Here is a 14,869-nt window from a genome sequence, read left to right as displayed (position 1 = left end):
GAAGTTTCGAGCCAAAAAGATTCAAATGGCTGCGCCCGCTTGTACGCAGAGAATAAGGTGAATAGCACCAGGTTAAACTTTCTGACACCTTTATGGCAATCAAATACATTAAAAATAAAAACAGGCCACAACTGAATATTGAGAATGATCTCTGATTAGCAATCTCCAAAATTAAACCAAGAATAGACTTGTGCTGAAAACATTGCGTTCAAAAGTCTCTTTAGTTGCAATTAATATTAAATTAAACAAATTAATAAACGACTATAAAAGTTAGACTGGTTGTTAGACTGTTGCACTTTTTTGTGTTGTCAATATGCTCGTGTTTGCCTATTGTTGTGTTTGCAACATTTGTTTAGGTATAACCACCTCAGAGGAATTTGGGGTTTGCGAGTCACTGGCATTGTTATTTTAGTGGTCACAGGTTGAAAAGTTTGGGAATACCTGAATTAACAGATATTTTTACAGTGTGCTTTACTGTTGTTGATATCAGACTGGAGTTCTCACCCAAAATATGCCTTCTCCCTGTCTCTCTCTCTCTCTCTCTCGAACAGGTGGCAACAGAGAATCCTACAAATCGATTCTTCTTCATTTAGGTAAATGGAATGGGAAACGATCTCGTCTGTTTAGGCTTCAAAAGCACTTCTCTTCTCCTGTGTGTACATCTGGAGACTGGCAGAGAGTTCTGCTTGCTGGCAGCGCCTCACAGCTGATGCCATTTTCTGGCCGGGCACATCCTCAGAGGAGCCCGCCAATCAGAGCTCAGCTCACACTGCTCTGACATCACACATCCCTCGGCACGCATGACAATGAGATTCTGCTCACTACTCTGACTAACAGGCTGCTTATTTTAATGTTCCTTATTATTGGGCTGTTTTTGAGTTACATTTCCCAGCAGTACCTCTATTAGTACATCAGAACTAAGCGCTGGGTGGAACACTGCTTTCATTTGCGCATGCTAATATATTTTTGAATACATCTATAAGGGTGCAATGACTTCTGTTGTTTATATTGAAGAGTGGATTGTTGAGTACCCATGTATTTTCAAGAAATGGCTAAAAGGCACATCTTTTCACAACAATCAAAATGTTTTGCTCAATACTCAACCTATTGCGTGATTCTGAAATACAAAGCCTGAAATATATATATATTTACATATATATATATATATATATATATATATATATATATATATATATATATATATATATATATATATATATATATATATATATATATATATATATATATATATATATATATATATTTTTTTTTTGGCTGCACCTTTAAGATGACATTTACATTAAGAATTATTATTATTTATTATTATTATTATTATTATTATTATTATTATTATTATTAAGAAATATAATACAAAAATACATATTTATTTTAACCTTCCTGTTGTCTTAGGATTCTGTATACGATGTTCACCCTTCGCGCAAAAATGACCCACCTTTACTAAACTATATTTAACCCAGCTAAATTGAATTCCAATCCTCAAATCTATTTTGCATGAAGAACCAACCTCATCTTCATGACAAACTATGTGAATTTCTAGGTTTTCCTAATCAGTGTATTTGATCAATGTTTAATAATGGGAAACACTGATTATTCAGACATTATTCAGAAAAGTTAAAGCAGCATATTCTTGTGTGTTTGTGTGTGTGTGTGTGTGTGTTTGAGTGTGTGTGTGTGTGTGTGTCCTGCAAGAAACCCATTGTACCCTAAATGTGTACAGGCTTCATAAAAATATGAGAAAAAAAAAAAAGAAAGTTAGTGTAACTTAAAAAAGTGTAACTTAAAAAAGGAAATTACTTGCGGTATTTCAAACGAACTACAACTCCCAGGACTCTTTGCACCTACCAACACCTGTGACAGCTGACAATAATCCAGACACACACAGACACAGCTGTAGCTCGTGCTGTACTGATTAGTAGGACTGTGAAGTTACTTCACTTTGACATTCACATTGCTGAGTGTTGTTTCTTCACGAACATTATGAAATGTTTTTTCCTGGTTCGATTTTCCCATGTTTTTTATTCTTGCAGTTTTGATTCTTTGCCGCCTAGCCTGACCTTTCGCCTGTATTTTTGACTGCGTTTATCGGATTACCCTTATGCTTTGGTGGGCAAAGCGAGGTTTTATGAAACACTGAAACAGTCGAAGTAAATGTGTCGAAGCTTCGAAATGTTTCAAAAGCCATCTCTACAGTGACACCTAGTGGTGATTTTTTTAATGTATTACTCCTGAACAGCTTCAGCAAAGAAACAGTTAAGTTTTCAAGCGATTTAGTTAAGCGGTTAGAGTTCCTGACTAGCATGCAGAAATAATGAGTTTGAAATCAGGGTGATGCAGCTACAGTATAGATGTTAGTTTGTAAATGCTCTGTTCTTGTAATGCGTTTTGTTTTCACATTAGTCATAGACATCCGAATAAACAGTTTCGGATTAAATATGTCTTGTTTTGGTAATAAAAGTAACATTAATAAATACATCAAATCATAATTTCAGAGTATTTGTACTTGGGATTTGCAGCACAGTTACTCTGCCATAGACATATACTCTGACATAGTAATTTTTTTTCCAACCCTGTCAGTCAAACACAGATTCGCCAGGTCTTGAAAGGCTTCTGAAATGACCATTGCTTTGAATAACTTTAGTCAGGTTACCTGGTGTCACATTAGGCACATGACCTGGGTATTTCAAATCACCTTAGTTACGTGACCTGGGTGTTTCAGATCATGCTTCAGTGCAGTGTTTCGAAACACTTGCACCTTGGAATTTCGACACTGTGTTGAAACGTTAGTTTCACATCAGCCATCCCTTTTATGCAACTGCTTTTGAGCTTTGCCTGTATGACCTGTCCTTTAATAAACTGCATGTGGATCCACATGTCTGTTTTCAACATCTGCTTCAGGGGTATTTTTTTCTCTGCTGTTAAAATGGTGCCCTGGTCATTTGAGTTAACAGGGGCTAAATAGTCAAAACTGACTTGTAAGGCAAACATTATGCCCCAAATGTGTTCATCAAAATATGAAAGATATCATTATTAATACTTATTTATTATTAGTTTTTAATGTTGGGGTGATTTTAAAAAGTCATCAAACATTAAAAAACAAAACATTGTTTACTTTTTTTTTTCCTGCAGTTAAAAGGGTGCCAGGATCATCTTTTGACCCTTAAGTCAACATGAGGGTTAACCACATTTTAATTTAATTACATTTTCTTAAATGGTATCATTACAATGGACTGATAGTATGTGTTCTCATCAGTTACATAAGCCATTATAAACCTACATAACAATAGAGGGATTAAGAACACAGTAAAAACTAAAATAAAATAAAACATTCAAAACCCCTAAAATTGTAAGAACTAGCACTGATGCTGATTTTGGAATTTTATCACAGAACGCTATCAGAAACTTTGACTTCTTCAGCATCTGTAGAGATCAAACCACAGCTGAACAAAATCTCCCCAAAATTTGCACTGTAAAAAATGAATCTTGAGGCTTGTAATTTTCATTAAAAAAATTAATGTGGTCATTAAAAACAATGAGCATATTTTCTTAAAAAAATTGATATTCTGGATTTATTATAAAATATTAAGAAGATTTTGCTAATATAATTAAGATTTAAATTTTACTTATTTTTTTAAGCAAACTAGTGCAATTATTAAGCTTAATTTGAGAAACCAGTTAAGCTAATAAAATTGAGGAAAGATGGCTTCACGTTTATTTTAAGAAAATTCACTCAATTATGTGGATTTGATTGAGATGTTTGCATTTGAATCTCAACAACGGCAGTGATCAGACGACATTTTGAAGGAGCAGATCAACAGCGAGCATGTTAAGAGGTAAGCATTTTATCATTTACAGTTTATCATTTTATTGTCTTAAGTAGCCTAAGCTCTTTCAGGAAAGACACATGCTGTTCAAACTTGTTCAGGAGCTTAGTTTTTGCCATATGATGTATATAGGGATACACGGGTATTTTTAACCACCCATTCCTATTTGAAATTGATTTGCTTCAATGTTCATTCTGAATTATATAATGAAATTGAACAAATTATTTGCATCGTAATATTTAACAGCAACGATCAGGCAACAGTTAAGCAGATGAACAACAGTGAGCTTGTTAAGTGGTAAATCTAAGCTAAGCTAAGTTAGCTAGCTCAATGGGGTTTATGTACAGCTAGTGCTTTTCCATTTCATAAGGTTCCTTTTACAGCATTGCTGATGTAATGTAATGAACTGTTTATATATAATACTGTACATAAATACTCATATTTGTTTGCTTCATTTTTCAGTTTAATGAAGAAAACATTCGCAGAGTTTTCCCACTAAAGAGGAGCAGTTTATTGAGGCAGATTTTGATAAAGAGAATGGGTGCCATACATCAGGTATTTTTAATAATGTTATTTGTGTATTATTATTATTATTATTATTATTACTAATTTCTACACTTTTTTGCATCAGACCTCACATTAAATCAGGGATGAAACGAGAGATGTCGTCCTCTGTTGCTGGTCTATCTGTATGAATAAGAGGAAGAGCTCATCCAGGAGTGCAATGTAAGTGTCTCAAACTGTTTCAGATATTTATGATCTTCCGAAAACTGCATTTTATATTTTTGCATGCTTACAAAAAAAATATATAGCTCAAGCATTACACTGTTGAATGCACTATTCCTTGTATAAACATGGTTTGTTTTTATAAATGTCTGTACACTAGTATACATTTAAACACTCTGTCCATTATAAGTCAAACTACTTGTGTATTTGTGTCAGTCAGCAACATCTACTCAAACATTATGAAGAATTACTGTTCACAGATATAAAAAGAAATGGTTTATTTCATTAATTTATTTCCTTAATGTGTTTTAGTAAACCTTAAACATTTGAAATGTACAACTGCATAATTTCAATATAATAAACGTAAATGTTTATTTTACAGTGTGGGAATGCACAGAGAATTGCTGTCTGTCAGAGGGATGACCAACCATGAGGACTTCTGCATTGTCTTGGAGGATAAGTGAGTCATGGCTAGCCTGGAAAATCTAGAATCGCTGAACTGGATTTATACAAATATTCCACAAATTAAAATCACTTACAAATAAATGAATATTAAGTTTGCAATACACAAATTCTGTCAAATATTGTCTAAAATGTGACTATTCCTACAAAGGAAAGTTGACAGGTCAGTTTTTTCCATGACATGGATAAAGGAATTTTTATCAGAGATTAACATTGCTGTAAATTTTATATAGATTTGTTTAACATATTGTACCATTTTGTTATCAGTGTAATATGTAATAAAATGATATTTGGCCTAAATGTATTGTGTATGTATTTCATTATACATTATATATTTTACATTTTATGAATGAGTAATTTTCAGTAATAAATTTGAGTAAATGGTGATTTATTTGCATATATTATAAAAGCACATTCCACTAATAATATTAAAATCATCATCTATCACTTAAAAAAACTAGTAATTTTCACATGATTCTTTCAAGTGGTTTTTGTTAAAAAAAATAAATATGAGAAAATGGTGGTGGATTTGCTTAAATTATAAAAGCACATTCCGCTAATAATATTAAAATCTTCATTTATCACTCAAACATTTAGTAATTTTCACATGATTCATTCAAGTGGTTTTGCTAAAAAAATCAAGTCTTGAAATTTACTTAAAAATAATACGTGCAATAGTGTTACCACAATTTTTTTTTGTAAATAGCACATAAGATTTTTTACAGTGTGGTCCGTGTCATCTCTGACTTTCAAGAGAGCGAATTCAGATAACCGCATGCCATGATATAATCAATAAATGTGTACATTTGCAAGCAGTGTGTGAATCATCACAGCACACCATGTTCCTGTCTGTGTACAAAATGATACAAGTAAGCAGGCTTCATAACTTACCTGAGTCACTTTTAGAGTGCCTGCTCGACTGTAATGAAAAATAGAGACTACAAATAATACATCTTGCAAATAAAATACACTCCGCTCGTTGTTCCAACATCAGGTCATACCTTAAGCTGTACAACAATATTGATTTGCAACCTTTTAAAACGTCTGTGCAGCCAGGCATTTAAGATGTAAGTTTAAAGTAATACTTACAAAAACTGTCTAGATCACTGGCATCATTTCCATGGCTGCAGACTGATGAATTGAGACTGTCAAAAGGCCAATTCTGTTTCTCTTTCTTTCTTTCTACAGCTGGTATCACAGCGATGGCATTTTCTATTAGCCTTCATCTCCATGGTGATGCCTGAACAGACACCCTGGGACTGGCTGGCAGGGCATGGGCAGCATAACGCTCGCGGTGTCTCTTTTATTATCGCAAATGTTTTTTTTTTGTTTTTTCCTAATCAGTATGTGAGTCTTGTTTTCCATTGTAAATCAAAAGAATAAAAATTATTTAAATAAATAAATAATAAAAACAAATTAATTTAAATAAAATAAAACTATTTTAAAATACATGAAACAATAACATATTATCATTCATAAAATAAATGATTATTGTTGGTAGTAGTATTTTTATTTTTTTAACATGCAGTGTGAAATATCTGAAATTTTACAAAATCAATTTAGACTAAGTTAAAACTGAATTTGTTAAGCTTTTGGTTTGTATCTTTTTACATAGCAACATAACATTATATACTTCACTAAAAACACTGACAATCTTCAGTGAAAAAGGCTTATTTAAAAATAAAATATAATTACTACAACAACTACTACTACTACTACTACTACTACAAGCAAGCATGCAGGCAATAGATTTAAATAGATTTAAATGTCCAGTCACAGGTGGGAAAATGTGTGTTAAATGATTGTAGAAATCGATGCACGTGAACGTGCAAACTAATTAGTTCTCTGATAATAATTTCATATAGAATCTACAGTAAGTCAGCAGTTCGCTAGTAACTTACTATAAATCAATTACAGCAACAATACAGCACTGTAACAACCTGGGGGTGCCAAAAAAAACGTAAAAAAAAAAGTAAAATAGCAGCCGCTAAATTACATAAATTTACTGTAAATAACAGACAATAAATTACAGAAATTTACTGTAAAATAACAGATGTTAAATAAGAAATTTACTGTAAAATAACAGATGTTAAATTACAGAAATTTACTGTAAAACAACAGATGTTAAATAACAGAAATTTACTGTAAAATAACGGATGTTAAATTACAGAAATTTACTGTAAAATAACAGATGTTAAATAACAGAAATTTACTGTAAAATAACAGATGTTAAATAACAGAAATTTACTGTAAAATAACATGTTAAATTACAGAAATTTACTGTAAAATAACGGACGTTAAATTACAGAAATTTACCAGAAATTAAAATTTAAGAAAATTTCTGTAATTTAACATCTGTTATTTTATGGTAAATGTCTGTAATTTAATGGCCGATATTTTACTTTTTTTTTTCACCACCCCAGCTGCAAGAAAAAAAGACGCAAAATAACAGATTTTTCTTGCACGACACATATATGGGAGCAACGCGCACATGTTGTGCAGATTTGATTATCATAATTTGTTTTGTTTACAGAGTTTGAGGTTTACTGTATCATTATTAATCACACCTTAAAGTTAGCAGTGACTGTTCAGTGTTTACCTTTTACCAATGCACACACTTTGTAACATTTTTTATCAAGTTTAAGAGTCTCTTTAACACTTATGTTTATTTATTATAAAGACATCAGATATTTTGTTTAAATATTTTTTTGTTTTTGACTATTAAAACCATTTGCCTTAGCAATGTTGGTAAATTAAAATAAAGTAGTTAAAAAATCTGAAAATACCTAAATGGATTGTTCAAAAATATTCAATAATTATCAATACCAAATGATATTAAACATGGTATCATGAAACTTCTTTATGCTCTACTAAAATGCGTTAAACTGCCTTCAAATGCTCACACAGTCACAGGCCCTAAAACACATGCAGATGATAAACCTTCACTCTATTATGATTCAATTCTGCAGTGTCTCCACAAATCTTGTGTGTTTTGACCCGCATCTATAATCTAAACATTGCATGTCTTGCTATGTGACTATTGTGGATGCACACATTGCGATATAGATGCTCAAATGATTTTCTATGCATCCCTAGTAAAGATGCATTTGCTGAATGTCAGTTTTACATTGTCTATAAGGCTTTGGAAACTTTAAGCAACCTGAACACTGCATCATAGGTGCTTTTTTTTAAACACTTTTACTGGAAAATAAGAAACGCTGCTATATGATCTTGAAAACTCTGAGACTGCATGTTTGAGGAAGCTCAAAAACAAGCTCATTGTGAGTCTTTCTATTAATAACTGCAATATGATTTGAAAAAAAAGAAGCTTTCCTTTCGCTGATGCCTGAACAAACACATATCCAGCATGATTTCGTCATCAATTTCATTTTCCATTTCCAAGAAGACACAAAGAAAGCTTTCCAGGAGGCCTTGGAAGGTCATCCAGGTTATAAAGGTATAAGCAATAAGGGATAATCACAAGATTGCAGGCATTTATTATGACATCTAATGTGTATAACAATCTTATTTAGACAGCTCTCGGTGAAAAATAGAAAATCTCCAGTAGACAAGAGACTAAGATCTCCCGCTTCTTCATCTGATACCCAGAGATCAGTACAGCGCTGGAGAAAAGCTTCACCCATATGTGACTCAGATCTACTGAGCGCTGTATAACTGAGAGCTGGTTCTTGCTCTCCATCTGTTCGCTTGATCTTTACTTTAAGTAATTGGCATGAATTTATTTTAACTTGTAGTAACTGAGACTGCTGCTGCACTATGGTGAACCGTGCGTTCACAAAGTAGCTTTCAATTTTTATAAAAATTGCCCAATGGAATCCTCAGTGGAAACACAGCGCTCTGGGGTATAATTGAATTTTGCTCCTTTACAATTGGGTTTTGATATGCTAATTCACTTTTCATAAATGATCATTTGAATCTTTTTTTTTTCTTCAAGTTTCATTTAGGATACAGCAAATTTACTTTAAAGTATAAAATTGAACTGAAAAAAATGAAAGAATATTAAATAGCTTAACACCTTTCTTTATTTGCTCCTCTCTTTCACTGCTAGAAGACTGAAACGGTGAAAATCCAGCACAAAACACAATCCAACAGCTTTAATTCTAGTACCTAATTAAATATACAGGAAAGGTTATGTACAATGCAGTTTAAAATGTTTGGGTTAGAGTTACTGAATTACTATGAACTATTTCAATGAGGTGATGTCATTGGCCTATGAACATTTCCTGCTTGTTTTCAAACTATTTCATAACTGTAATAAGAGGCAATTCAATTATAACTTAACATTAAAACAGCTATCATGACATCATTTATCAATAGGTTGACCTTTTTGTATTCTCAGAAGCTACAAAAAATTAAAATTGTAAAACAGGAAATGCATTAGGACCATTGTTAATGTTGACATGGCTCAAAATGGTCTATTGTATTTAATAAAATGTATGTATGTATGTATGTATGTATGTATGTATGTATAGGGCTGTCCTATTTGGGGAAAATAACTAATTGTGATGTTTTTGAAGATATTGCGATTTGATTTACGATTTAATTTTGTAGTCAAGCTTCAGCTCAATAATCTGAATGGTGTGGCAACAGCTCTGCGACAGCTCAAAAAAAAAATGATGTTTTTGTTCGGTGTCTAGGACTTTGAAACCAAAATATGTTTTTATATTACAAATGCTGTTTTTCTTTGATATTAATTTGTCTATGAACGCTTCTGAAGCAGCAGGCAAAATTAATCCCACTTGTCAGTGCTTTCCTGTTTGTTTTCTTTCTTTCTTTTTTTATTGTGGGCGTAGTTCGGTTGTGGAATTCTGATTGGGCAGAATGAAAGTGTGCTCACTCAATTGGCTAGTAAGACTGTCACACGCATTTGCTCTAGGCGGGGGAAACTAAATGCATAATTTATATTTCATATTGCAGCCTATTGATATTAACTAATCGCAACGTTTCAAATTGAGATTACAATTCAATTTCGATTAATTGTACAGCATTAATTGATTGATTTTAATACATGATATATTTAATTTGTCTGTGTGGTTTTACTTAAAATGCATTAACACTGTACGATTAACAGATTAAAAATGCTGACCACTTAATCCACTTTTTAACAGTTATTAATGATTTTTTTTTATTATTAATGACCCATACAAATAATATTGATGGCAGTGTTAATAATAATAATAATAATAATAATAATAATAATAATAATAATAATATTAATAATAATAATAATAATAACTGCTGTTGTTGTTGCTGTTGCATTTGCGTTGCATTGTTGTTATCAATAGACTCATGACAATACTCAAATATCCAGCGCTTTGAGATACAAATATGATTCAATTTCACTATTAACTGCGCTTTGTCACGGTTAATTAGTCATAAAGGTTTCAACAAAGCATTTCTGCACAGAACAAAACTGCTGCAACTAAAAGTTATGCCAACAGTGCGCTATTTAAAGTTCCGAGCTTGTACACGGAGGCTAATATGCATACACACTGGATTAACTATGGCTGAGGCTATTTTGCATGCACAAGTTCGTTATTTTTAATAGAGGCATGTGGCTTGGTTGTGTGCATACTGGCAGTGACGTGCACAAGCTCGCTATTTCCAGGCACACATAGTTGAAAGAATGTCGCGAGCGCACCACGAGTCATGAGACAAGAACTGGACCAATCAGCTTCATATTTTGTATAGAATATATACATTTCTACACCATAGAGACAAAAAAATTACATTTTGTAATTAGTTGATCATTAGTGCCTTCCAGACAGAGGTTCAACAGCCTTTGACTACATTTATTTTCTTTAAAAGTGAAATACTTAGCTAATATCTAGCTTAGATTTACATTAGACAAATACTATTTTTAAAATTTATTCTTAGTTTTATTTATTTTTTCATTGTTTTGTGTCACAATCACCAGCGATCTAATCCTGGCAGATCGCTATTAAACACGCAGATCGCTAAAGGACCAATCTGCCATTATACGGACTACAGATCCAGTCATGCACTGCTCACATGCACCTGTTCTGGATTCTGTTGATTTCACACACTCACAGCTGGTACATGGACATTGTAAACAGCACGCACACACACACACACACACACACACACACTTCAGTGCAAAGTCTTGAGTAAGCTGTCAAGTGAACATTACAACACATTTTGCCTTGCCGTGTACCGATTTTGCTTTGTTTGTTTGATTATTATGTTGTTTGCTGCCCGGATCGACAACTCGCCTGTTATTAAACACTCTTCTGGATTTGTATGTAAGTTACCGTTTGCCCCTGAATGTGACCATTGCCTGCCTGACCATTCTCTGTGTAATAATCCTGCATTGGGATCCGCAACTCCATTGTCAGCGTCTCCTTCCGTGAAATATTTGTTATTTATTTTCAGTGTAAATTAAAAGCCAAAAACTTTTGCACTTATTTTAAAGTAAAAAGAGAAATGTACTATTGATTGCTTGTTTTTATTATTATTCTGTGATGTATTAATTGGCAAGCAATAACTTTAAATCTAAGAAGTTTCCATGTGATTTTCTAAACTAGAAGTGTTTTGAAATTAATGAACGCATAATAATAATAATCATGATAACTGTGGCATCTTGATTATTCCTCAGACTATAATCGTACAACCAAAATCTATAATCATTGCATCCCTACTCCACACAGCTAAAACCTTTTTTCAAATGGGCATTTTTTTTCCCAATAGAGATGTGTTTTTAAATTTTTAATAGAGAAAAAAAATGTCTTATCAACTTCCTATACTCTGCTCCCTCAACACTAGTAGCCTGTGAAACTGAGAAATTCCCGAATGGAGCACGTCTACCTCAGTGTAAAAAAAAAAACATGAAGGCCCACATAGGAGCGGGACCAACAGGCTTACCAACCCCACAAAGCTGCCAACAGCTCACCGCTAGTGTAAGAACGGCAGCGTGCAATTGTTATTCCTTCACGGCCTTTCTGGTTAATGCAGTTATGCAGCTGAAACATGCTAGCCCTCCACACACACACACACACACATTTGAGAATTAGGCAGGCTTTGCGAGAGATGAGTCCCCGTTGATAGAGACAGCCCTCATGATAACTGTGCGCTTCGACATCCAGCTTAATGAAACTCCAGAGATTTCCATCAATCTTCTTTCCTGCTCCCCCTTTTCCCTCGCTCTCTTTCCCTTTCCTATGCTAACTCTATCCACCCTTCTCCACAACTCCATCTCTCTGGCTTCAAATAAGTCCCCTATCTTCCACTCCCACCTCTGCTTTTATTCCGTCTCTTTCCTTCTGTATAATGTCTTTGGCTCCTTTTTTTTTTTTTTTTTTTGGCAGTCTCCGCCGTTGATCGGCTTCGTTCTATTCACATGAAATAGTAGCGTGCCGTACCCTTGAGCCTATAGGCACAGTATTTGGACGCTTGCAAAAAAAAAAAAATGAAAGAAGTCAGCTCGCATGGCGTGAAATGAAAGAGAAGAATAAGCTGATGCATGCGAAAGAAAGAAAAGTAAGAGAGAGGAGAAAGGCTGAGCTGTTCTGCATGACGGAGTGGGATGGAGCAGGCGGAGGGGGGGATATATATGTTGTTCTGCTGGACCACAAAAAACTAAATGGTACTGTAGATGATGCAATGATGCCACAATGCAAACATGGGTAAACAACAGAATGATATTTAGTATTTTAAACAAAAAGAAACAAGCAAACAAACAAATAAAACTTTTTTGGGCATCCTAATGGATATACAGTACTGTGGTAAATCTTGTTTTCATTAGATTTACACGGAATTACATTGTTAAAAGTAAAAGTAACACTTTCAATAAGCTTGCGTCAATGTTAGTTGTATTTATTAACATGAACAATACATTTATTACAATACTCATTCGTCTTGTTTTTATTTATTCATCTTTGATTATGTTAGCTAATGAAAATGAAGTTGTTTTTTACTTACAGTACATTACTCACAGTGTGTTAACTAATGTTAACAAGCATGAATTTGGATTTTAATAATTCTTCAAATGTTGATCTATGATTAATTATTGCTGTGTAAGTATTGTTGTTTTTTACTAGCTCATGTTAGTAACCGCATTGACACTAACTAATAAAAAAGTATTGAAAAGTGTGACCAAATACTAATTTATAAATTTAACTGATATTTCAGAGTTTATTTTTTCCTTGTATTGTAATCATAAACAATGAAGTAAATATGTATCACAGTATTTATTTATTTATTCATCTTTGATAATGTTCGTTAATAGAAATCAAGGTGTTCACTTACAGTATGTTACTTACAGTGTGTTAACTAATGCTAACAAGCATAAATTTAGATTTTAATAATGCATTAAACGTTGAACTATAATTAATTATTGCTGTGTAAGTATTGTTGTTCTTTATTAGCTCATGTTAGTAACCGCATTAACACTAACTAGTAAAAAGGTATTAACAAGTGTGACCGAAATAATAAATTATATAAATCTAATTCATATTTCAGAGTTTTTTTTTTTTTTTCTCTAGTGTAATCATAAACAATGAACTAGATATTTATTACAGTTTTTATTTATTTATTCATCTTTGATAATGTTAGCTAATAGAAATGAAGTTGGTCATTACTTACAGTACATTACTCAGTGTGTTAACTAAAGTTAACGAGTATGAATTTGGATTTTAATAATACATTAAATGTTGAACTATGATTAATTATCACTACAAGTATTACAAGTATTTTGTTATTATCTTTTATTAGTGACTGCATTAATACCAACTAACAAAACATTACTGTAAAGGATGACCAAAATAATAACATAAATATATACATTTAACTGATATTTCACAGGGTTTTTTCAATTTGTAATCATAAAACATATGTATTTTGATAGATAGTAAAATAATGTCAAGTTAAATAGAACAATTTTTTTTAAATAAATATAAACAGATTGCACTGGCAATTCCCCCCAATAGGTACTTTGATTGCAATGTGACTGCATTATGTAAAATAGCCAGAAATAAACCAACAATGCATATAAACACCATACAACAACACAAAATACAAACACTTTTTTTCTAGTTTTAAATGGGACCTGTTATACCCCTTTTTTACAAGATTTAAAATAAATTTATGATGTCCCAAGAGTGTGTTTGTAAATTTTCAGCTCAAAATACGCCACAAATGTGTTATAGCTCTTTGAAACTGCCTCTTTAGGCTTCAACCCTAACTGTGCCCTTTTGGAGACTTGTCACTTTAAATTCATATGAGATTGTGCTCCCAGCCCTCATTTCAGAAGGGGGTGGAGCTTCAAAAGCCTATGTGGCAGCATAGTGGCAGATTCAAAATAAGACTAAAATAATATACTAAAGATGACAAGATCAACACTAATGGGTCCTCTGATGACATGTACAAGAAGAGAATTACAATCAAAGTGTTTCTGCAGACGGTTTTTATGACTGTGATATATATATATATATATATATATATATATATATATATATATATATATATATATATATATATATATATATATATATATATATATATAATTATATATATTTGTAATAAATTGTTACCATTAGAAGCTACTTATATTCACAGAAATATGCCACAAAATTGTTTAAACCACTTATAAAAGTGATTTTTGCATAAATGCCTTTAAAAACTTCATATATTTTGGTCAAATTATTTTAAACTAAACATGTTACTTAAAAACAATGTTTAACTCTTAAAACAATCTTAGGTTTTCACAAAATATTATTTAAAAGTACAGTAGGTATTTAATACAAATAAAATTAATACAATTTTGTTACTTAAGATACATTTTACCAAACATATTTTATTTC

At 32.3% G+C, this 14,869-nt stretch overlaps 1 long non-coding RNA gene across 1 annotated transcript; it reads left to right on the top strand.

The window, feature by feature from the left end:
- The first annotated feature begins 4,309 nt into the window (after positions 1-4,309).
- On the top strand, positions 4,310-5,124 carry LOC130241248 (uncharacterized). The gene is made up of 3 exons (XR_008838840.1): positions 4,310-4,397; positions 4,474-4,568; positions 4,951-5,124. It is a non-coding gene; the product is annotated as an uncharacterized LOC130241248 (long non-coding RNA).
- The last annotated feature ends 9,745 nt before the right edge of the window (positions 5,125-14,869 follow it).

This window comes from Danio aesculapii, chromosome 14, assembly GCF_903798145.1.
Source record: "Danio aesculapii chromosome 14, fDanAes4.1, whole genome shotgun sequence".
NCBI lineage: Eukaryota > Metazoa > Chordata > Actinopteri > Cypriniformes > Danionidae > Danio > Danio aesculapii.
The sequence above is the reverse complement of the archived record's forward strand: the minus strand, read 5'-3'. Positions and strand labels throughout refer to the sequence as shown.